Here is a 27,153-nt window from a genome sequence, read left to right as displayed (position 1 = left end):
TATCCATCACGATCAAGTCAGTTTCATCCCTGGGATGCAAGGCCGGGTCAACATATGCAAATCAGTAAACACAATTGATTCCATAAACAGAACCAATGACAAAAGCTACATGATTATCTCAATAAATGCAGAAAAGGTCTTTGAAAAAATTCAACACCCCTTCATGCTAAAAGCTCACAATAAACTAGGTATTGATGGAATGTATCTCAAAACAATAAGGACTATTTATGACAAACCCACAGCCAATATCATACCGAAGAGGCAAAAGCTAGAAGCATTCCCTTTGAAAACCAGCACAAAACAAGGATGTCCTCTCTCGCCACTCCTATTCAACATAGTATTGAAAGTTCTGGCCAGGTCAATCAGGCAAGAGAAAGAAATAAACGGTATTCAAATAGGAAGAGAGGAAGTCAAATTGTCTCTGTTTGCAGATGATATGATTGTATATTTAGAAAACCCCATTGTCCCAGCCCAAAATCTCCTTAAGCTGATAAGCAACTTCAGCAAAGTCTCAAGATACAAAATCTATGTGCAAAAATCACAAGCATTCCTATACAGCAATAATAGACAAACAGAAAACCTAATCATGAGTGAACTCCCATTTGCAATGGCTACACAGAGAATAAAATACCTAGGAAAACAGTTTACAAGAGATGTGAAGGACCTCTTCAAGAACTATAAACCTCTGTTCAAGGAAATAAGAAAGGACACAAACAAATGGAAAACATTCCATGCTCATACATAGGAAGAATCAATATCATGAAAATGGCCATACTGCCCAATGTAATTTAAAGATTCAATGCTATCTCCATCAAGCTACCATTGACTGTCTTCACAGAGTTAGAAGAAAACTGCTTTAATTTTCATATAGAACCAAAAAAGAGCCTGTATACCCAAGACAATCCTAAGCAAAAAGAACAAAGCTGGAGGCATCCTGCTACCTGACTTCAAACTACACAACAAGGCTTCAGTAACCAAAACAGCATGGTACTGGTACCAAAACAGATATATAGATCAATGGAAGACAACAGAGGCCTCAGAAATAACAGCACACATCTACATCCATCTGATCTTTGGCAAACCTGACAAAAACAAACAGTGGGGAAAGGATTCCCTATTTGATAAATGGTGTTGGGAAAACTGGCTAGGCATAGTCAGAAAACTGAAACCAGATCCCTTCCTGACACCTTATACAAAAATTAACTCAAGATGGATTAAAGACTTAAACATAAGACCTAAAACCATAAAAACCCTAGAAGAAAACCTAGGCAATACCATTCAGGACATAGGCATTGGCAAAGACTTTATGACTAAAACACCAAAAGCAATTGCAACAAAACCCAAAATCGACAAATGGGATCTAATTAAAGAGCTCTGCACAGCAAAAGAAACTATCATCAGAGTGAACAGGCAACCTATAGAATGGGAGAAAACTTTTTTCAATCTATCCATCTGGCAAAGGGCTAATATCCAGAATCTACAAGGATCTTAAACAAATTTACAGGAAAAAAAACAACCCCATCAAAAAATGGATGAAGGATATGAACAGACACTTCTCAAAAGAAGACATATGTGGCCAACAAACATATGAAAAAAAGCTCATCATCACTGGTCATCTGAGAAATGCAAATCAAAATCACAATGAGATAGCACTGTCACACCAGTTAGCATGGCAATCATTAAAAAGTCAGGAAATAACATACGCTGGAGAGGATGTGGAGAAATAGGAACGCTTTTACACTGTTGGTGGGAATGTAAATTAGTTCAACCATTGTGGAAGACAGTGTGGCAATTCCTCAAGGATCTAGAACCAGAAATACTATTTGACCCAGCAGTCCCATTACTGGGTATATACCCAAAGAATTATAAATCATTCTACTATAAAGACACATGCACATATATGTTTATTGAAGCAGTATTCACAATAGCAAAGACTTGGAACCAACCCAAATGTCCATCAATAAAAGACTGGATAAAAAAATATGACACATAAACTCCATGGAATACCATGCAGACATAAAAAACGATGAGTTCATGTCCTTTGCAGGGACATGGATGAAGCTGGAAACCGTCATTCTCAGCAAACTAACACAGGAACAAAAACCCAAACACCACATGTTCTCACTCATAAGTGGGAGCTGAACAATGAGAACACATGGACACAGGGAAGGGAACATCACCTACCGGGGCCTGTCAGGGTGTGGAAAGTAAGGGGAGGGATAGCATTAGGAGAAATACCCAATGTAGATGACAGGTTAATGGGTACAGCAAACCACCAAACCACCATGGCACGTGTATACCTACGTAACAAACCTGTACATTCTGCACATGTATTCCAGAATTTAATGTATAATTTTTAAAAAAGAAAGAAAATACAGTACATCAAATTTTGTAGAAAATAGCAAAAGATTGGAAGAGATAAAAATATATATCACTGGCCGGATGTGGTGACTTACGCCTGTAATCCCAGCACTATGGGAGGCTTAGGCAGGTGGATCACCGGAGGTCAGGAGTTCCAGCCTGGCCAACATGGTGAAACCTCATCTCTAAAAAAATACAAAGCTTAGCCAGGCACAAAGGCGGGGTGCCTGTTAACCCAGCTACTCGGAGTCCAAGGTGGGAGAATTGCTTGAACCCAGGAGGCATAAGTTGCAGTAAGCAAAGATCGCACCATTGCATGCCAGCCTGGGCCACAGAGTGAGACTGTGTCTCAAAAAAAAAAAAAAAAAAAAAAAAAAAAAAAAAAAAAAAAAAAAAAAATTAGCACAAAACATTTACATAAGAAAAGTAGAAAAGTCTCAAATCAATAATTTAAGCTCTGACTTCAAGAACAAAGAAAAGGAAAGCAAAACAAACTCAAAGAGGAAAAGAAAAGAGATAAGAAAAATAAGAGCAACAATTAATTAAATTGAAATGGATAGATCTATTTAAAAAGCGAATGAAACAAAAAGCTCTTTTTGAAAAAAATCTGTAAAATAGATCAACCTTTAGCAAGACTGACAAAAAAGAAAAGAGAGAATATACGAATTATCAACATCAGCAATGAAAGAGGGAATATCACTACAGACATTACAGATATCTAAAGCATAATAAGGAAATACAACACAGAACCGTACACAGATCAATTTAATAACTTAAATGGATTACATCGATTTCCAAAAAAATACAAACTGCCACAACTCACCCAATATGAAATTGGTAATTTGACTAGCTCTAAACCTATTAAAGAAATTTAATTCATAAATTAACAGCTTCTAAAAAGGAAATTACCATTTCCAGGTATTTTAACTGGAGATTTCAACCAAACATTACAGAAGAATTAACACAAACTCTACACAAACTCTGCAGAAAACAGAGGAGGATAAAACATTTCCCAATTTGTTTCTTGATGTCTGTGTTACCCAGATACCAAATCAGGCAAAACAGTATGGAAGAAGAAAGCAAATGTTCCTCATGAACTGAAATACAAAATCTCAACAAAACATTGACAAGTTTGATTTATCAATATATAAAAAATAGTTATAAGCCAATGAACAAAATGGTTCATTCTAATTATACAAGACTGGTTCTACAATTTAAAATTAATCAATGTAATCCAAGATACCAACAACTAAGAAGAAACATCATAGTCAAATTAATTGATGATGAGAATATATTTTATCAAATTTAACACCATTCATGGTTTAAAAAACTCCCATAAAATAGGAATACTGGGGATCATCCTAACTTTATAAGAGGAATCTAAAAAAACAACCCCCAAAACCCTGCAGCTAGTGTTATACTTAATGGCAGAATACTAGATAAATGTATAAAAATCAAATGTATAAAATGTATACATTTATAATAATGTATAAATATACATTTATAATAAATGTATAAAAATCAAAATGTGTATCTATATTTTAGCAATGAGCACATGACTGCAGCGGTAGAAATGCAGACAGAGGTAGAAATGCAGACAGAGGTAGAAATGCAGATCTCTGGGAGGAAGAAGCTCCTGGCTCCATTCTAAAGTGATCACCTGTAGTGTCCTTTCATTACTCTTTCTTTCCAATCCTTCACGGGACCTCTTGGGCCTCACACCTTTATTTCATGGACCCATAAAAAGTGTGTACCCCGTAGGCACTTCCCTGGCTATGAACAATAATAATAAAGATTGGACCCTTTTTAAAAAATAAGTTCCAATTCGGCTAAGAAGCTCCTGATGCCTCTATAGCTTTGACTTATTATTTCAGAAAGAGTAGCTTGTGGAGAATGCAGTTAAGTAGACTTAAATACATTTTAATTGTAGGACTTTGTGCCATCTTGCTATTCTGTTCTCCTGTTAATAACTTTGGAAAACTTCCAGATGTGTTATTATGCTTTCTGGAAATATTTTAAATGATTCAATGTTCGAAAATCTGTTAGAAGTTAAGGAAACGTTAAAAAAAAATTAACACATTATTTTACTTTTCAATCACATGGCATTGACTCTTCCTAACTTTCTGTCCCAATATCTGTACCATACATTTCTTTTCTCCCAGTATTCTAAGGCTGGATTTACATTTGAGCAATAAAATATTTTTATAGAAAATATTAAGGGGGAGATACAGGCTGACAGCATCAGGAGCTCCACTGACGTACTCCTCAGTGAAAGTGGAGAAAAATAAATTTAAAATAACCATTTAATGCCTGTGTTCAAGGGAAAAGAGCAAATGAAAAAAAAAAAAAAAGAAAGAAAGGAAAAGAAACCTGGAAATCTGTGACGCTTGAACCAAGATTGCTCCTTCCCTCCTTCTTTTGGCTCAGCAAGGCAGAGATCACTCCAGACTGCTGCAGCCAAGAACACAGGGCTCTTTGCCCTCTTTTCCCAGGTCCTGGCAGAAGACTCCCAGGTAAAGGCAGACTTTCAGCGTTTCCGCATGCTGCTCTGCCGCTAGCTGCCTGTTGAGTACCCCCAGGTGAGTGAAGCCAAGAGGTAGAGGCTCTGTTCTTCTACTCAGCTCTCACATGAGGAACAGAGGTGTTACCTCGAGTGGGGTACACTGAGGATACTGGATCCCTGAATGACCTTGCCCTGGCTTGTGACATTCTGGTTTCATGTCAGGAGATGCAAACTGAGAGGACCTAAGTAAGGCTTCTGCCACATGCTCGACTGAGTGTTCATTTCCTGTAGTGGGGGTGTTACTCTGAGAGAAGCTTGCCATTGTCCCCACTCCCGGCTACAGATCTCTGTCCCAATGTTATGTCTGAAAGGAGAAGCAAGCCTAAAACAAGTATCTCCTCATCTTTTCCCAATGGAACTGACTTCATTTGCAACAGAATATGGAGAAGCTCAAGACTAAGGGTGCCCACAAGAACAGTGGAGGTAATAATATAAGGCAACAGGGAGAAACTTTATGAATTTAATTAAGATGAGGTGTAAACATTAGGCCAGCTAGCTGGCAAGAGAGAATCTGGAAAGAAAACAGCTGGGGGAGCCCTCTTGCCTTTGGAACAAGCATAATATGCTGACCTCAGAACTGTGTTTACAATTTTGTAAAATTTTACCATTGGGAAAGGTGGGCATATTATATGGGTGATCACTCTGTATTATTTCATACAACTTCATGTGAATCTACAATTGTTCAATAAATTTTAAGTTTTAAAAATATGACTTAAGGACTGCAACGTAGGAAGAAATAGATTAAGAGTAACAAAGGGAGTGTAAAATTTTATCATTTCAATTGCCCATTTCATTAAATAGGGAAATATACAACATATAATAAGATTTTTAAATAAGTGGGAAAAAAACTTGAAAAACTCATAGTTCTAAAATCACATTTACCTCAAACTAGAGTTTAGAAATCCTAACACGTTTCTTATTACTATTTCCCCTAATACAGGCTTGGCTGAATTAAGGAACTACTTCACATTAAACTGCAAAGGGGGAAACTGTTGATTATTTTGATTAATGTTTCTCAGCACAATTGTTAGATAAAGACCTTCATTTTAATACTAACGCCCTTCGGACCATGAAAGAACAACTTCAGCAAACAACACAAGTTTAAGTAGCTATGAAAGAGTGGTATGCTATGTGATTTCTTTGTTTTCCAGGCCAGCCATTAATGAGAATACACAAGATAACCTGGAATAAATTATATAGATTTGCAAGATATTGTGCAGTCCAAGTATTTCAACATTTGTATATTCCAGTGAGGAATCAAATGCTGGAGCAATTCAGTGATTTGTCCAAATTGTTAAAAGAAAAATACAGGGGAAAATATTTTTTGATACTTTCTCATCAAATTATACTCAGAAGCTGTGTCATAAAAAATGATCAGCAATCCATTAGAGAGTGGTAATGTTGGAACCACAGATGTGAAAAGACATGTCATTTGGTGAAGGAAAACATAGAGCTTTGCCGATTCAATTATATATTACTGCTCAAAAAGAAAGTTTATTTTTCATTATACTTACAGAAGATTTTACAAGTATATTTAAAAGTTAATATTCTAAGTGTAATGTAATGGGGAGCCGAGCAAGAAGACAGGAGGCAGATGACAACAGACGTAGCCTTTATTGGGCTCGCAGGGGAGGTTCACCGGTCCCCTAGGAGGAGGGCCGAGGAAGTCGCGCTCGGGGAGGATATCGGGGGCCTTTTATAGGCTGAGGTAGGCGGGGTTTGTAGGTTTCAGTTTTCCTGAGTTAGGTTTCAATTTCTGAGGAATGACATGTCCAGGAGCTTGCGCAGAGTGGGGTTTTTTTGGCGGGCGCGGGGGTTTTTTGGCGGGCGCCGGCTTTTTTGGAGCACTGAGAGTCTTAGCAGGAAGTGAAGGGCGGGAAGTCCTAACAAAGGGCCTGCCATACCAGGTGATACCGCTATGTTGGGTCTACATTCCTGCCTAACACTAAGGTATGCTTTTGGTAAAGGAACACTGATGTTTTTAAATCTAAAGGACAATGGCATTAGGATTCAGTTGCGAGCTTGAAAAATCCACATAGATTACTAGTAAATAATAATATTAACTCTTCGTTCTTAAAAAATAGAAAAGGGAAAAGCAGGAAGAAGAGTAAGAAGAAAGAGGAGACAGAAAAAAGAATGAAGTGTTCTTCATTTAAAGCAGATTAAAATTGTAAGCTCTGTATGAGGCAGTACCAGATGTGGGTAAGGACAGCACATTAATGCTTACTTATTTTTCAGTCTTCTTATGTGGAGTGCTCCCTAATCAAAAACTTCAGTGCTGCTAAAAGTATGCTAACTGCTTCTCTTATTGAAAAGCTTGTAGAGCCCTTTTAATTATTTCTTTATTAGAAGACTATTAAAATCATTAGATTTTATTGAAATTTATTATAAGACAATAAATATTATGAGCTGAAACTATGTCAGATGTTCTGTGGATGTTAGCCTAGTGGACTGCCCTAGGGCAGCAGCAGCCCATTAATAATCACATCTTTTTATAGATGTACACTATATGGAATTTAATACAATGTTTGAGCTAGTTACTGTTCTCTTTTATACATATGAATATACTGAGATTTAGTGCAATTACTAGAAAGTATTACTAGTTGAAGCAAGTATATGAACATTGTACAAAATACAGTATGATCATGACTGTAACATAAACACAGAGCAGGAAAATAAGTTGGAAGGGCCCAAATGAGAGCTGGATCCCTTGTGTTTAGGGAAAGCAGACGAAAGCCATTTTAGATGGGCCATGAAATATGTTAGTAGAATAATAACTAATATTTATGGTGAATGTATTTCATACTAAGCACTGACTGTTGTTTAATATGGATTATCTCGTAGAATATTTATAACTCATACAATAGGTACCATCATTATCCTAATTTTAAAAGTGAGAAACAGGTCTAAAGAGGTAAAGTAACCCAACATAATGGAGTAATAAGTGGTAATGTCAGGATTCAAACCCAAGCTAAATCCAGAGTCCATACTCAAAATCATTTTAATATATTGGCTAAGAGTTCAACAGTTTCACCACAGGAGAAGGCATATAAGAGTTATCACTAGCCTTAACAAGTATAACAGAAGTATGAAGGCACTTGTGAAGAGTGAGGAGCAATATTTTGAAGAATTGCATAGTACTTTTAAGAGAAATTGAAAGTATAGGGATAAATTTTGTGAGGCTCCTACATCAAGAAATAAAAATGAAAGAAATAAATTTGTGCTTAAATGGCAGGTGATAGAAACAGAGAAAGAATTCTGGTATTTAGGGATGTAGCATAAATGTAGAACACACTCTTTCAGTAAACTAGGAATAGAGGATTACTTCCTCTGCTTAATAAAGAATATCTACAAAAACCTACAGCTAACATAATATTTAATGAGAAATCCAAACTTTTCCCCCATTAAATACTGTTAGCTGAGGGTGTTTAAAGATACGCTTTATCTTAAGGCAAGGGTGTCCCACCTCAATACTGCTTTTCAACATCATATTGGAAGTCCTAGCTAATTCAATAAGACAAGAAAATAAAAATAAAAGATATATAGATAGAGAAGAATGACATAAAATTATCTTTCTTCACAGATAATAAAATTGTCTATGTAGAAAATCCAAAAGAACTAGCAAAAAAAAAAAAAAATGAAAACAAAGAAACAAAACTGGAACTAATCGGCAATTATAACAAGGCTTGACAATATAAAGTTAATATTCAAAAGTCAATTACATTCCTATCAGTAATGAACAAGTAGAATCTGAAGTTTAAAACACATTACTAGTTACGTTAGCACCCCCAAAATAAAATACTTAGGTATAAATCTAACAAAATTTGTACAAGATCTATATAGAAAAGCTACAAAACTCTGTTAAGAGAAATCAAAGTACAACTAAATAAATGGAGAGATATTCCATGTTCATGAACAACAACAACAGCAACAAATCCCAAATAACAAAGAGAACTAAAATAGGAGAGAGAGTTTAATCAGCGGATGGTAGGCTTTACCTGAGTTAAGGACAATGGAAAATAGTGCAAAACGCCGACAGGAGAATTTGAGCATGCAGTGTCATAACCCAGAAATGGGTACCCTAGAGTGATAGCTCCAGAGAGATCAGAAAACAGATGTGAAAAATGAATCTGAAAACATGAGGATTTATGTACTGTTTGTGGAGCCACCTAAGCATTCCCTACTACCACCCACTACTACCATTACTGCTATGCGAAGAGCTCTGGAAACTTTGAGTTGTCCCAAAATAAACTGGAGGACAGTTTCTTAAACCCTTAGCTATGAATGGCCGTGTAACCTACTGTGGGCCTGGCATTTGCAGTCCTCTACATTGTAGCAGCTGGGAGTTCCCATCCACATAAACAGCTTCTAACCTATAAAACTTAAAGTGAATTCCGCTCTGGCACCATGCTCAGGATGTGAATTTGAAAATGAGTTATTGTTGTACCAGTCCATCTCTGCAATACTAGCAGATGCCTCTGCTCTTAGAAACAGCCTCTGAGGTTGGCACTATCACTGTCTTTGTAAATGGGCTACATATGTGTGTCCTCAGAGTGTATAACTCTTGAAGGTAAATAAAAGATCAAAGATCTCAGATATTTGCAATCAATAGCCTAAAGATAATTGATTTAGATAAATGTAAAAAACTATCCATACAGAAACATAAATAATTTTAAACCGTCCAATTCCATCTTCAGTAAGGCTCATAGTGATTGCATTTGTAAAACAAGAGAATAAGGAGAATTTGGATATAAACATAGGATTGCTAAAATTAAAATGTCAATATCAAGGAGGACTATGAAATCAAAACAAAAATAAAAGACAAAAAAAATCAAAGGAAAGGAGAATACAAGAGAAAAATTAAAGACCTATACAGACCATCTCTGGCAAATAGAGATTTATAAATCGAGAAGATGGAAGACATGAAATGAACAAATAATTTCTTAGTATTAGAAAAAGGCACAAACATTCAAGTTGAAAGGGCTGGCTAGCAAGTAGGAAAGATGCAAAAATGACAGAAATTTTAGAGAAACGAAGATCTTGAGAATATCCTGAGATCCACAGAGGTAAAAATAACAATACAATTTTTCTACAAAGGAATCCGAAAGCCTCTAGACTTCTCATTTGTCAAAGTGTATGCTAAAAAGCAGTGGAACAGTGCTTGCAAAGTTATAAAAACAACTGATACACACACACATATGTGCACACCTGTACACAATGGGATATTATTCAACCTTTAAAAAGAATGAAAGCTTACAATTTGTGACAACACAGATGAATCTGGAGAACAATACGTTAAGTGAAATAAGCCAGATGCAGAAAGACAAATCCAGCATGATCTCACTTACATGTGGAGTCTAAAAATATCAAACTCAGAAGGAGAGTTTAGAATGGTGGTTACCAGAGGCTCAGGGAATGGAGATGTGGGGAGATGCTGTCCAAGGAATACAGTTTCAGTTATGCAAGGCAAGTAAGTTCTGAAGGGATAACGCACAACAATGTGAATATAGTTAACAATATGATATTGTATGCTCAAAATTTGCAAAAAGGTTAGACCTTAAGTGTTCTCACCTCAAAAAATAATTATAACTGTGAGGTGAACATGTTAATTAGCCTGATTGTGATGAATATTTCACAATATATGCATATAGTAAATCATAAAGTTGTACGACTTAAATACATACCTTTTTTTTTTTTTTTTTTTTGAGACGGAGTCTCGCTCTGTCGCCCAGGCTGGAGTGCTGTGGCCGGATCTCAGCTCACTGCAAGCTCCGCCTCCCGGGTTCCCGCCATTCTCCTGCCTCAGCCTCCCGAGTAGCTGGGACTCTCAATAAAGTTGGGAAAATAATTAATAAATCAGTAATTAAGTTGTGAAATGTTTTAAGCGTAGAAAAAGTATCTAAAGAAATGTATGTCCCACCTTAAGGATTTAACACGTTTTCACTTTGACACAAACAATTCCAACCCACATCCTTCCCTACTCTCCTTCCCAAGGAACTTCTGACCTGCTGTTTGTGTGCACTTTTATCATGGGGTTTTTTCTAATAACTGTATTAAATGTGCATGTATCCATAAACCATTTATACTATTACTGTTTTTATTTTTTAAAAAGGTATTTAAATGGCACTAAATTGAACATACCTGCAAGTTATTCCTTTACTCATATTTAGATAATTTAATATATTTGTAAGTGTTCACTTACCAATAGCCTATTGTTTAGTTAAATGCCTGTCTTTTTGTGCCTTTGAAGCACATTCTTTGGTCAGGATCTGGAAATGATGAAGATGCATCTTTCTTCCAGAATCTGACCAGATGGTTTTTAAAATGCCAGGGTCAGTGACCAGGGCAGGCTATGAAGAATGCCTCAGGGCTGGTTCTCTGCAGTGATGATTAATGTGCTGCTGACCTCTAAACTCAATCCCAGACCAACACAGGAGGATTCGTGTCAACTGAGAAGAGAAGAATTGCCCTCTGTCCTTTGGCCCTGGGCCTGCCTACGAGTCAGGAAAGTAATTGGTCACTGATATGGTCTGGCTTAAATGGATTAGGGAAATGTCTCCTGCCCAACAGATCTTTCACCACTAGCTTCCTGCTGATATAGTAAATCTCACGAATAAGGACCCATCTGTAGTTACCCAACTATTCTTTGTGGAAATACCATAGGCATTAAGCTCAGTCAACCAATAACACCTTATTTCAAGTGAATTCACATACTCTGATGTTAAAGTAGCTCCATGTTGAATGAACAGGGATAGGTGAGTTTGGATAGAGGAAATTATAGGCAAATATGAAACACCCAACCTGAATGGTTAACCCAAGTAGAGATTCTGAACTTCCAAGGCCCAAACAAGTGATCCACAGGGTGCCCCTTTTTAAAGGAATGGTCTTCATTTATTTAGTGTGGATGGGGACATCTGATTACCACTGATACATTTTAATACTTTCATCTTTCAGGATGTAAATAAGGAATTTATTGCATGGGAATTTTTTTTTTTTTGAGCCAGTTCCATTCTTGGGAGCAAGAGTAAAAAGTTTGGAAATTATATAAATATAAAATATGAATATAATAACAAAGTTATACGATAAAATTTATTTTTCAAGAAAGCAGCACTATATCATGAATTATTCAGCTTCAGAATTTCAACTCATGCCTGCCATCCAAATTTGTTAACAGTGGTGTATGGAGTCTCTGGATCACTTGGCCTGACTTGCAGCACCTCCCTTGCAGCTTTCACATGTGTGTTGCAAGAATACTCAGGGTCTAGGAAGAAGTATGATAAGTGTGTTTGTGTGTTCTAATTTTTCTGAGATGGAGGGGCAGCCACAGCCAGTGAGTGGGAGGGGTTTGGGGACTGTTTTCATGGACATCAAGGTGCTTGAGTACTCATGTGTGCATGTGCTTCCTTTGCAAGAAGTATATCAGAAATTCAGAGAAGGCCAGGCAGGGTGGCTCGTACCTATAATCACAGCACTTTGGGAGGCCGAGCTGGGGGGATTGCTTGTGACCAGGAGTTCAAGACCAACCTGGGCAGCATAGTGAGACCCCCCACCTCTAAAAAACAAAATAACCCTGCATCATGGCGTACACCTATAGTCCCAGCTACTTGGGAGACTGACGTAGGGAAGGATGGCTTGAGCCCAAGAGTTTGAGGTTGCAGTGAGCCATGATTGCACCACTGCACTCCAGCCTGGGTGACAGAGCAAGATCCTGCCTCTAAAGAAGAAAAAAAAGAAATACAGAGAATAACAGAATTACTTGAAGGAGAGGAAAGCCTGTTTTGCTCAATCAATATGTAAATTGTGAGAGGTAAACTGAAAAAGAAAGGTGCTCAGATCCAGCTGCACCCAGGCATCCTTTGCCCCGGGATGAGCCAAGGTAGATTCTGCAAAAAAGTGAAGGTGATCAGAAACACAACCAGCCTGCCTGAAGGGAGTCCAGGACTTCCAAAACACAAATGTGATCACCAGAGCCTTGGCCTGGCTACCTGTCACTTTCAGAACAAGGTCTACATCCCAGGATGGGATTCAGTGCTGCAGCCTGCTCTTCTTACTACAGGGGTTTGTCTCTGCCCACAGCTTTTCACACTCTGTACTTCCTACTGAATAACCTGCAGTCAGTACTTCATCTCAGGCAGCCCCACTTGGCCTGATTAACTCCAACTCACTCTTCCAGACTCCACTGAGGCAGTAGCATTTCCTCCAGGAAGCCTTCCCTGACTTCCTGCCCCAAGAGCTGACCAGGCACCTGTCTTGTGTGTTCATTACATTCTGACAGCCTTTTGAATCAGCTGCAAGTGCCAGCCTCTCGGGCACAGGAAGTTTCTTGCTGGCCAGGATGTCCTCACGACCATATCCATTCCCAGGCACAGCGACAGGATATGCATGTGTTCTGAATGAATTAATAACTGAATGAATATTTGGAAAACAAGAAAATGAGAGCCTAGGAAAAATAGAAGCAAACCTTAGGGAATAAGGGCAGTGAAAGTAATGTTTGGGCTGTTACTGCAGAGATGGGATTGTGCAGGAAGCGTATGAGCTGAGACGAAACAAGATTTTAGGGAAAAGAACCACAGGGCAGAGGACATATTCACTTTTACTGGATCCTAAAGGACAGGCTGACAGAGAGCCCAGAGCAAAGATTCCTTCCATAAGTGTTTTGAGATAATTCTCCCATTCAAGCAAACTGACAGATACAAGAGAAGAGGTTCAGGAGCAGAGGCAGCAGCAGCAATCGGGTATCAAATGCAGATGGTAGCACCATGATCCTAAAGCTCTGAGAAGGTTCCTAGTGGGTCTGGGAAAAAAAAAAAAAAAAAAAAAGCAGGGAGCCCATCAAGAGATGGAGGTTGCAGGAAACGCCAAATCATCAGCTTTGTTTCCACAATTGAATTTTATAAATACAGATTATCCTATTCTTTTTTTTTTTTTTTTTTTTTTTGAGACGGAGTCTCGCTCTGTCACCCAGGCTAGAGTGCAGTGGCCGGATCTCGGCTCACTGCAAGCTCCGCCTCCCAGGTTCACGCTATTCTCCTGCCTCAACCTCCCGAGTAGCTGGGACTACAGGCGCCCGCCACCTCGCCCAGCTAGTTTTTTTGTATTTTTTTTAGTAGAGACGGGGTTTCACCGTGTTAGCCAGGATGGTCTCGATCTCCTGACCTCGTGATCCGCCTGTCTCGGCCTCCCAAAGTGCTGGGATTACAGGCTTGAGCAGATTATCCTATTCTTAAAGAAGGCAAACTCTGTCTCAACCAGACTCCACCTTTTATCCTGTGTTCAAATACTAGGACCACTGGTGATAGGATAAAATGGAAAGATGAGTTAAGAGATTTTAAATACAATATCTACTCTACAGGAAGAACAGGTATTCAGTGAAGACCATGACGTTGTAAATTTGCAAATTTAGCCAGCAAATAGAAGTTTTCTTGATGTCACTGCCTAAGTATTAGGTTGGGGCAAAGGTAATTTCGGTTTTCGCCATTACTTTCAATGGTAAAAAACGCAATTAGAAAAGACTGTGCATTAGTCAAGGACTTGTTAAGATATGCTAATTTGGGGGATTTCTGTCTTCAAAATCATCTTTAATTTTATAGAACCATTGGCATAGACTTACTGGTAACCTAGGAAAGTTGAAAGTGCTCTTTTGATCGCTTCTGTTTTTTCTCTTCCCAAGTATGTGATCTGTGGCTGACAGCAATAACGATGTTATTAATTACAATAGTTTCATACATTGAGCACTCACTATACAGCAGCCAGTGTAATACTGCTTTATGTAAATTGAATCCTCACAGTAACCATAAAAAGCAGATACTGTTATTAACCCTGAACTGCACTTTGAAGAAAACACTATGATAAAATGAAACTCAGAACAGACTGGTGAAAGACAAAGTCACACAGCTGGTAAGAGACAAAGCCAGAAACCACACCCATCTCACCAAATTCCACAGTTCATATGCTAATTACTGTGCCATGCTGCCTCCCAGATTCCAACTTATATATTAGCCTGTTAGAACACGGGATTTGGGGTTTTGGTCATTGTTTGGTTGACTGGTTGGTTGGTTGGTTGGTTGGTTGGTTAATTGGTTGACTGGTTTTCCTGAGAATGAATATTATGAAAGGATGTTTAGATTGTAAGTTGCTGGAATGATATATTTGGTTGAGTATTTAGTTGTGTTTCTATGTTCACCAAATGCCCGCCCGGTGAAACAGTCCCATGAATCTTATTGACTTTTGAGAAAATGCTACTTAGAGAGACTTGAGTATGAAGTAATACAGTGCTGGCATTTCTGGTTTTGTTTGTTGTTGAATCCTAGCTCCTAACCCAGATGGCTGTTCATCTAACTGGTGTTCAAGAAGTATTCATGGAGTGTCTGAATGGGGTGAATGGCCAGCAGGAATTCCATGTGGGCACAGGAAAGCTGTCCCAGGTTACAGCTGCTAAAGTAGAGCTCCCAGCCCCGGTCAGACTCCAGGGTGGAGCTGCTCAGATCTCTAAGCCAGGGGATGAACTATATAAACTGAGACATTCCCATGCAGGTTTTATAACCGATGTTCTTAATTTATCTGTGGAGATGCAGATGCAGGAGCTTTCATTTTTCTTGAGATTTGATCTCTGCAAATAAAGGTGTGCCTTTTCCACTTTTTCATGACATGTACAACTTTGAAAAATATCTATGACAATAAAATATTTGATTCTATTTTGGATATGGTCAGGCAATAAAACTGTCCTTGTCATCTTGGCTGAGAAACTTGATTGGACATTACTGCAGGCTCTGGCCTGACAAGGGAAGTAAATGGGCAGAGACAACTTCTTGCAAGAAACTAATGGCACCATCCATTCTATTTTCCTGGATTGGGTGGATGGGGGAAGTGGCTACTCAACTCATCTTTCCCAGAAGGAGTCATGGAAGCAAAGATTGGGAAAGCAGCTCCCCGGGGTGAATCCTTATCCCTGCCTCTAACTCCTGAGACACCTTCAAAGTTAGGGATTAAAGGCAATTTTCAATATGCCTGGTGAACTCCTCTTAGGAATAAATTCAGCAGCACATATTTGTGTCTGGATAAGATTGAGATTTGAGGCTTCTTTCCCAAAGCACAAATAACATTATGCTTAGTCTTGTTCATCTGGAAAACAAAAAAAAAGGACTAGGTACGAGGATTGAGCCTGAAGCCCTGAGCTCATAATAAAACTTATTTGCTGTGCTTACATTTTTCTTGTCCTAAATGCAACCACTCTAGCTAGCTGATTAGGGATTCAGAGATTTAGGATTTAGCCCTAGATAATAGCTGTTCCCTTGGGAACTAACATCATGCCCAAGCCATATGACCTCAAGCTTATTACTTAATCTAAGCTTGTTTATTCATCTGTAAAATGTGTTGTGCCAAGGTTTAATGAGAGAATGTTTGTAAAAGTATAAACTGCAATGTGCTCTGGTTATTAGTAACTTTTATAAAGTGGTTTCCACTTAGTTCCACATGAAGTGTTCCAAAATTGGATGATAGCAGTTTTAGCAACAGCTAAGTATAGTGAAGCTACCTAGATGTAATTCAGCCATCTAGAACTTACTACAGGTAAAAAGTCATCCTCACCAACTTTAAACGTGCATAATTATAATTAAGAGTCTGAAAATCAAGGCACTTCTTTTACCTACCTCAGCAACGATGACAATTCGGTGCTGGAATTATCTCCTGCCAAATATCTGTTTTCCTCTTTCTCTTCTTCATTATTCAAAAATAAAACAACTTTCTTGCAATTCCCTACACATTTACTTCTCCTGGAATTAAAACTGCAGAAATTACTACCCCCGTTTTGTTCACACAAGCATATTTTGTTAGAAATACAGTAGTCGTGAGTAAAATATAGAAACAAAACCCTGTAAACCAGATAAAAATGAATTTTTGGCTTATGGAAACACTCCGATTTTTTCAAGCTCACTCATTTCCTATTTTTTTCTCAAGACAGATCATTCATGTTTATAAAAAATATATATAACTGCTATATATCTGCAATAAAAGTTAAGTAAACAAATACTGTGTGTCCCCAATAGATACAACACAAATAGTTAAAGTGATTTTATCTATCACAGCACAGACTTTTGGATGGAGATAGTAAGAACAGAATCAGTTACAGAATCGGCTTGATTACAAGTGCATCCTGCCCTCTGGCGGCCACTCCGCCTTCCATAGCCTTTCATGGGAAGCCTGTCATTCTTCTGACAATGAACTGTTTCCCAAGTAAATGACAATCTCGAGCACATTTGTTTTCCAATAAATAAAGCTTTCAAATTTTAACGTATCTTTTCATTACTTTAATTTTTAGGCAGGGTTACTTATTAATCTTTATTTTGTTTCAAGAAGGCGTCTTAAATTACAAATACTTTAAAATGCTTTTTCATTTCAAATATTTTAATTTTCTATTTCATACATTTTGTATATGAACACTTCGTATATTTTATATATTTACAAAATAAAGTGTATTATCTTATTTGATTAATTGTATTCACCAGAATGGAGTTCCAATTTGCCTATTTTGAGTGAAGATTACAGAATAATTGAGATGGTGCTTTCTAAAACCATGACCTTGGGCAAGTATTTATTATACCGTACTTTCACTTTCCTCAATTTCCTTCAAATTATGTACAACATGTACAGAATCATTATAAAAATAGTATATATGTATATCACCTAGACCTTTTCCAGGCGGAGAGTGACTCCGGCCAGGGCCCCGCGCCTCCTGTCCCGCCACCCCAGACCTGCACAGCGAGGTATCCCAGCACCTACTATATGCCATGCTCTGGAATTCAAACCAAAACAACCCTGCCCTTCCAGAGCAGGCAAAGATGACCCAGATGCAGAAACAGAGGCTTGCCCGGGGTCACCCAGCCGGCCCTGCAGAGCTCACGTTGAAAGAACGAGGCGAGTCGAGCTGGGCAGAGGTTGGGAGGCCAGCTGAGGCCCCAGAGGTCAGGCCCTTCCAGTCCCGGCCTCGCCGCCACTCCCAGAGCCGGTGCAGCCAGGCCTTCCACGCCACCTGCGATGCCCTGCTGGCCCTGCAGGCTTCCAGTTCAAGAAGGGCCCACTCCATCCCGGGTTCGAGCCCTGGGCGTCCCATCCGCGAGGGCTGCACGGTGCAGCTGGCGCAGGTCGCCCAGGAGTTGCCGGGGGCTGGGTGCAAGGCTGGGTGCAGGGCCAGATCGCGCTACCAGCGGCTCGCCGTGCGCGAGCTGGGGCAGCGCTGGCGGCCTTGCCTGGGGGCTGCCCCCCCCCCACCCCCAGCCCTTCTGGCCCAGTACCTTCCCACCCAAGGAGAGCGCGGTGCTTTCTGGAGCACCGAGCCCTCCGCGGCCCCGCGGCCACCTCCTGGCCCGGCCCTGCAGGGGCAGTGAAAACCATCCCAAGTGCCCTGGGGTCACCAGAGGGCCTGTTCCAGGGTGACGCAAGCCCCAAGCCCCAAGCCCCGCTGGGCCAGGCCCAGCTCCAAAGTGACCAGGGAGCCTGGCCCTAGGGAAACCATGGTCAAGGCAAGCCCCACGCGCCCTGGGGGCCGGGTTTCGGGACTCAAGCTCTGAGAAGGTGCTGGATTCCGAGGTGACCTTATTACCCTGTGGCTCAGAAGGGCCAGCTTCGGGAACCATGGTGCCTGACGCTAAGGAGGGGCGGGGCCTGGAGGAGCCTTTGGAGCCTCAAGGACTGGTTTCCAGAGAACAGCAGCCCAGGCCTGGCCTGAGCGACCCCGCAGAGGCCTCGCGGGGCCCACAGCTCACATAGCCACTGGGCCCGAAGAAGATGATCTGTGGCCTGAAAAGCAAATGCGGTCTGCCCTGATCCTTCTGGGTCATGACAGGGCCCGTGATGTGGGCGGAGAGAGAGGCTGGCGGTGGCAGCTATACCTGGGCCTCACCTTGTCCAGGGGCCGAGGAGGAGCTGGCCTGGCTCCAGACCACCAGCCCGCCTCCAGGAGCAGCAGGCTCCGTATTGCTCTGGCAGGCAGCGGCCCCCTGACCTCCCTTGGACGCATCCTTCGGTCTCGTCCCTCAGGTCTGGGGCTCCTTGGGAGCTCTCCTGACCTCCCGTCCCGGGCTAGGCAGCCTGGCCCGAGCTGACCCTAAAACAGGTTCCTTCTGAGAGGGGAGGCCAGGAGTCGACCCGTGGCCAGGAAGGTCTCGGCGCTGACCAGTGGCAGAGAAAAAGCAGCCCAAAGCTGTGCATGGCTTTCGGAGGCCCCTTCCAACTGCAGGCGACCCCTCGCATGCTCCCTTCTGGCTCACTCCACCCCCAGTATTCCTAGGGGAGACGGGGTCTCGTCTTGCTGCTGGCTGACCACTGTTCCCGTCTTCTCAGTCACCGCAGTGCCAGTTCTTCAGGAAGAAACAACCTCGGGGCTGGGACACCCAGTTCTCACCTAGGTCCTGTTTACAGTCCTTAGTGCCCCACACCGGGGTCCCCCCCGAGGACACCTCTGCCTTAATTTCCCAGAAGGCTGCCTCTTGGTGATGGACAGACTCAGCCCAAAGGCCCTTCCTTCTGCCTTTGGAAAACCTAGGCTTGGGAAATACAAAGGAAGTGTGGCTGGGGGCAGAGCACGTGTCTGCAAATCAAGGCCTTTGCTGCTTGATGCTGGCCCAGCGGACTCAGACTTCAATTTAAATTTTATTTTTAAATACTTACGGGTTTTTTTTTTCTTTTTTCTTTTTTTCTGGCCACAAAGCTTGGTATTTTCACTGCTTTAATTTTCTGTTGGCTGGTGGGAGGGGATAGGGTCTGTGACTCTAAGCTTGGCCATGGGGACCTTTGGCGTTGCTGCCAAGGAGGAGGCAGCCTGGGCTGGAGAAGCACAGCTGGCGGCGCAGAGGCGTCTCAAGAGGGAGACAGTCTGGTCTTTGCTTTCTTCCTGGCAAGCCTTGCTCTCTCCGGCGCCTGCCTCTGCGATCTTGGTAAGTTCCCCATTCTCCTCCTTCCAGAGTCCGGAGTGGTGTTAGTAGGGGTGGCACCTCTTGTGCACAGGCTCTGGAGCTCCGGAGGGAAATAAGAGCTACCCAGAGCCCAGTATTCTGGAAGACTCAGCTGGTGGGGTGAGTCATTAACCCCAGTCCTGGTGCGGGTTCACAAACTCTAAAGGTACAGTGGCCCTGGTCTCCCCTTACCAGAGCACAAAATGGGGTCAGGCTGCCCCGGGGGTTAGGAGGAGTAAGGAGTGTCAGATAGCCTGGGAGGGGGATGCAAGGACTAAAATAAATAAGTCTGTCAAGTAAAAATATAATAAAATAATAAAAAACTGTTAAGTGAACGAAAGAATTTAACAAATGATAGTCGAAGGTGGAAAAATTTTAGTATATTTCAGCATCTGTGTCTGGTTCAAATGCTTTTTCATAGTCAAGATACTAGGCATCTAATTGAAATAAAATAAAAATATGAATTTATGTCCACTGAAAGCAGTTGAATATATAATAGATATTTTCTTATTTTTTGTTTGGTTTCCATGGAAACTGGTTTGGAAGGTGAGATTAAACACACGTAAACACATAAAAATTATATGGTAAACAGTTTTTGCCATACAGTTACTTCTATTTGCAAGGCAGTTCTTCAGGTGCCCCTGGAGTAACCTGCTTCTCTCCCCTTTCTTGCTTGTAGTTCTCGAGAAAAACTGTAGAATGTGCTGGGAATACAGTGTCCTGAGGCAAGGAGGGGCCTGAGCCTTGCTCCTGTCCCTCCTGGGGGATGTACTATCTGGAATTAGGAATGGACTGCCCAAGACTATCCTCACTTTGCTCCTCTATTCCCTGGAAGCAGGGTGTCCTTTAAAGCTTTGCCCAGCAAGTCACATTTCCCTTGAGGTAAAGAACCCAGGGCAAGCTGCCTTTCAGGGTCCCTCAGCTGTGGTGCAAGGGGGACATGGACAGTCAGGCTCCATCTATCCTAAGCAGTTTTACTGAGCCTGGGGACCAGCTCAACATGGATCCTAGGCTTCTGTTGTCCCTCACTGCCTATCTGTAATTAATAAACCCTCTTGATAGAACTTATTGCATACATGATCTGTCTCACCAGACTGAGATGTGGATGACCAGTGCATGGTGAGCCTGCTTCACTATTACTTCCATTTCCTTGACTAAACAATGTAGAAACTACCCAGAGAATAAAGGGCCTGGAGAATGAATATCTACATCTGCATATGCATCCACATCCATATCTGCATCTGCATGTATATCTACATCTGCATCCACATCTACATCTAAATCTAAATCTGAGGCCAGGCATAGTGGCTCATGCATGTAATCCCAGCACTTTGGGAGGCCAAGGTGGGTGGATCACCTGAGGTCAGAAGTTCGAGACCAGCCTGGCCAACATGGCGAAACCCCGTCTCTATTAAAAACCTAAAAATTAGCCGGGCATGGTGATGGCCACCTGTAATCCCAGCTGCTTGGGATGCTGAGGCAGGAGAATCACTTGAACCTGGGAGGTAGAGGTTGCAGTGAGCTGAGATGGCGCCACTGTACTCCAATGACAGAGCGAGGCTACGTCTCAAAAATAAATTAATTAATAAATCTAAACCTGCCTCTATATCTGCACCTATATCTACATCACTACATCTGCATTGGTCTCTACATCTACATTACAACTACATCTAAATGCATCTAAATCTGCATCTACATCTGCATCCGCATCTACATCTGCATCTGCATCCACATCCACATCTACGTCTGCATGCCCATGTGTATCTACATCTAAATCTGAATCTGCATCTGCATCCACATCTACATCTAAATTTAAATCTACATCTACATAATCTACATCTGCATCCACATCTGCAACTGCATCCACATCCACATCTATGTCATCTACATCCACATCTGCATCTACATCTGCATCTGCATCCACATCCACATCTACATCATCTACATCTGCATCTACATCTACATCTACATCTACATCTGCCTCTGCATCCATATCCACATCTATGTCCGCATGCCCATGTGTATCTACATCTAAATCTGAATCTGCATCTGCATCCACATCTACATCTAAATCTAAATCTACATCCACATAATCTACATCTGCATCCACATCTGCATCTGCCTCCACATCCACATCATCTACATCTACATCCACATCTGCATCTGCATCATCTACATCCACATCTACATCTGCATCATCTACATCTACATCCACATCTGCATTGGCATCTGCATCCACATCGACATCAACATCTAAATATCAATCTGAATTTGCATCTGCATCTACATAATCTACATCTGCATCCATAGCCACATCTGCATCCACAGCTGCATCGGGATCCACAGCCGCATCCGAGTTCACAGCTGCATCTGCGTCCACAACCGCATCCATGTCCACATCCGCATCCCATCTAAATCTAAATCTGCATCTACATCTAAATATAGACCTGTGTCTACATCTGCATCTGTATCTGCATCTACATCTGCATCTGAATCCACATCTACATCTGCATCTATATCTAAATTTGTTTCTACATCTGCATCCATTTCAACATCAACATCTAAATCTAAATCTGAATCTTCATCTGCATTGCATCTGTGTCTACCTCTGCATCTGCATCCTCATCTACATCTACCTCTGCATCCACATCTGCATCAGTGAATACCTCTTCTGCATCTACATCTGTATCTGCATCTACATCCACATCTACACCTACATTTGCATTTGCATCTGCCTCCACATCTGCATCTACATATCTATACTTATGAACTCAGTGATATTAGCAAAATGCCTTCAGATAGAGTCTCTACCATTTGCATTTTTCCACTAAATGGAGACTGACTCTGACAGAGCCCAGGGGACCAATCTTGGTTAACTTTGTGTCCTCACAGAGTCTGACACAAGGCAGATACATAGATGAGATGTCAGATGCTCAGTGTGTATTAAAGTGCTCTTGTTGGACACCATACATGACTACTTATAACTTGAAACTACTATATTAGCATCTACCATTTGTGATTTTTGTTAACATCAGCTTTCAATGGTACACTTGAAGTGCAGGAAGAAGAAACTCACAAAAAAATCAGGCACACTCTTATTGTTAGGATTCCTGGGACAGCACCCCCAGTGCGAACACTGCATTGCACTTCAGCCCCATTCATTGTTCAATCAGTGGGCATTTATTCAGACCATACTATGTTGCAGACATTGGCTAGCCACTGAGCATGTAAGGACAGAACAACACTGTTTCTGATGCCAAGGGTCTCTGATCTAGTGATGGGGGGAAATAAGTAAAGCAGTGACAAGTACAGCTGTGGGCTAGGAAAAGACAGCTCACAGAAGGAATATCTAAGCTGAAATTCAGTGCAGAGTATGCATTAGCCAGGTGAAAATAGACTAGGGGAATGAACAGATGGGAGGGATAGTCCAGGTAGAAAACCGTCACAGGAAATAATCCAAAGGCAGGAGAGAGCAGGACAAGCTCAGGAGTTAATTTATGGAACTGCTCCATCTGTCTGTATCACAGATGAAGACAGGAGTTTTGACTGAAGCTATCTGAGAGGGAAGTATGGTGTGAACACGGGGCCCTTAGCAGCACCCTGGGATGTGGGGCTTCACCCTGGGAGAGCAAAGGAAATGTTTTATGCATTTTAGGAAACAGGGACTTAATGATTTGTACATTCTTTTTGAAGGATATTTTTCTCCATATTATCACGAAAGGGGTCAAAGGAGGGGATACTGGAAGCAGTGAGACCAACTGAGAGGTTCTCAATATCCCCAGTAAAAGTGGACAGTGGCCTAACCTAAAGCAGGGTGGAGGGCATAGGGAGACGCAGGTGCAGGAAGAAAAACCACAGGTCTGGTGACTGGATGGGAAATTAGGGGGAGGGAGGAGTCAGTAAGGCTTCTCCCTTGAAAAACCAGCGAAGTGCTATCAGCGCAGCAGCGGGACAGGTAACACTCAAAGGGGCAGAAGACAACACGATCGATTCAGCGTGGGTGTATATGCAGGACTTCCAAGGCACAGAGCACCCTGCATGCGTGGGTCTGAAACTGGGGAGGAAATGAGAGCAGAGATGCTGGTATGTGGCCATCACCAGAGAGACAGCCCATGAAGGCTTGGGAGTTAGGAATATGGTTTGGAGGGAATGTGCAGGGAGAGAAAAGTAGAGAGCATCAAGACAGAATTGGAGGGGGAGAGTGAGGGGCCTCTAGGGACTGTCACAGAGTAGATAGTCAATACATCTTTGCTCAGTTTAAGAGTTAATTCAAATGTTTAAAAAAAAAAAAAAAACTATGACAAAGCGCTTTCAAACCTTCAGAGCCAATAGTGAAAATTTAAAAAATATATTCATGAGAATGTATTGCACACAACAACAATAATAATAAATTAGACTAACATTTGAATCCAAGCTTAAAAAGGGCCAAACCATGTACGTACATTTAATCATGAAACCCACTGCAGATCTCAAAAAGATTATTATCTAAAAAGTGTTAATGTTTTATTTATAAAGGGCTCATATGTGTCAATAAGCAATGATAGTCCCAATAAATCTATAGGCAAAGGACATACACAGACATTTCATTAGTGATAAATAGTTCTAGTAATTTAAATATGAAAACAAAGACTTTAACCTTTCTGGGAATCAAATGCATTTTAAAAAAACATGTGCTGTGGTTTTTCACACACTAAGGAAACATCTACAGTGAAGACACTACCTGTCCATGATGACACCAGTGTGGCTATGTGAACTCACTCATATACTCTATCTGAACACACAGCTTTGGTTTTGATACCTGAAATTTTGACAGTTTGTATCATGAGCTATGGAAGTGTTGATACCCTTCAGCATCACAATTTTGTTTCCAAGACTATTTTCTAATGGTATAATCCTAAATTCCATATCATCAAACATACTTATTATAGCACTATTTGTCACAGTGAACATTTGGGAACAACAAAATGTTAACAAACAGAAGACTATTAAAACACATTAGGATCTTTCCAGACGATAGAATATTAAGTAATTATTTATAGTTTATGATCGTGAGGATTGTTTAATTACCTTGGAAAATCCTTAGGATGCAGAGCTAAATAACAGAGCAGAGCACAGTCTTGTCTGAACAATATTATTACAACAGAGTATTAAATGTGCACACAAAATCTTTGAAAATTAAAACAACAAAATTTTAGTAAAGACTCTATTATGTTACTAAGAGTAATATAATTTTTTCTTTTTGTTTCCCAAAATTTTTGACAATATTTTGTCAATTCTAAAAGAATGCTTTACACAGCTTATCATTTACCAACATAATAAATATAATACATACTAGTATATATTTTTAAGAATTCCCAATAATTATATTAGCTTTAGGGAAAAACATAATTGGAGTATTTAAAAGCTGTTCTTTTTCAGCTTTTAACAAAACATCTAATAAAAAACAATGGACCCAGAATACATGATATCACTGGGCTGCTTAATATGGGCATCGATTAATTTAGGATTTCTCAATACTTCGAAAGAGTAAACAGAACAAAATAACATATAAAACAAAATTTAAAACCAAAAATTGTTATTTTCCAAAATTTTACTGTTATCCAGCTCTTTGTGAAGGATGAATTACTTCATACAAACCACTAAGGGAGCCACTCAGGGAGAAGTCACAGAATAAATGACTTCCAGCTGAAATCCACTTAGTAGTTTACTTGTTTGTGGAAAAGAAGAGAGGAAAAGCCAAGTGCTAGTGGTTTTGTTAAACCCTACCATGCATTCAACTGATAAGTTGAATAGAAATTAGAAAAGTGTTTGGGGAACCCATTCTTTCTACACAAAACTCATATTCCTTCCAATGGGATATATGTACGAAGAATTCATTATTCATCCAATCTTCCTTGAACAACCATCAAAGTCAACAATGTACTGTACTAGGATTAGGGCTACAATAGGAAAGGCTAAATTTACTAAATCTAATGAAATGGTTTTGATTCTCTTCACACCACTTCTAAAACACCTCTCTGGGTAGGTGCATTTGTATTTGTAACATGGTTTTGTTCCTGTGAAAATATTTTTTAAGTTCAAAATAAGCTCCTGCCAAAGACTTAATTTAACTATGGAAAAAATATGATCAGAATTAATTCTTTTTGATAAAGTTCAATAGTTAAAATACATGTTAGCCAGCTTTTCTGTGGAGAGGAGCTGAACATATGACTAAAAGCTTTCCATTTTAGGTCACAAGGGAATAACTTAATATACTACAGAAACAAATGTATAAATGTCTTCACCTGAATGTGCCTGACTTTCTTTTGGAAAATAACTTAAATCTTGACAGAATTTAGTTGATTGGGAATAAATTACAATAAGAATTAATATATGACTCATTTTGGCAGTGACTCATCACTGCTGTATATTGGGAAAGTGAGATACAGAAAAGGTTGTGGGTTTGAAAGCAGAATGAAAACATGTCTCAATTCTGCTTTGTGACCTTGGAGAAGTTACTTAGCATCTTATACACTAAATTCCCTCACCTGCAAATTATTCATAATAATATTCACTTTGAAAAGTTTCCTAAACATTAAGTGAAATGATGCATGAAAAGTGATTTTTTTCACAATGCCTCCTCTTCCAATTTCAGTTATCTGCCTCAAACCAATTAACAAATTGAAACATACCTTTCCAGAGACCTGTTTCTGACAAGTGACAATTTATGGAGAATAAATAACTAAATTTGTCAATGACTTAGTGGTACAAATTTGTTAATTTAGAAAAATATCAAGGCTAACAGGAAATTTCTCCCAAGAGGTTTTCCCAGATACAAAGATGTGAAGTAGAGCAGACATTATCTTCCATGAACAAAGTCAGAACATTCTCACGTTGTGTGCGTGTGTGTGTGTGTGTGTGTGTCCCCTCTCAACCCACTTTTTGAAAATTCTATTGAAAATATACTCTTTACATGAACTTAAAACCTTTATTATTTCGGTCTCCCCAATGGTGTTTGTAAATCTATACGAGATTAAGTTCATTATTTTTTATCATTTGATAATTCTTAAAATATGTGAAAATATACACAAAATGCTTTTAATGTAAATTTTCCAGTTATTTAAACAAAATGACCACACACATTGGAGGCATTCTAATTGATTAAGTTCCCTTCCAAAATCTTGGGTACAAACTGGTTGTAAGACAGTAGATAATGTGCTACACAAGGAAGAACACCTTAAAAGTATTGCTAATGTGCCACATCATGGACACCATACCTCTCAATACATGCAGCAGGTTACC

The sequence above is a fragment of the Theropithecus gelada genome, chromosome 8 (assembly GCF_003255815.1).
Source record: "Theropithecus gelada isolate Dixy chromosome 8, Tgel_1.0, whole genome shotgun sequence".
Taxonomy (NCBI): domain Eukaryota; kingdom Metazoa; phylum Chordata; class Mammalia; order Primates; family Cercopithecidae; genus Theropithecus; species Theropithecus gelada.
This window is presented reverse-complemented; position numbering follows the sequence as displayed.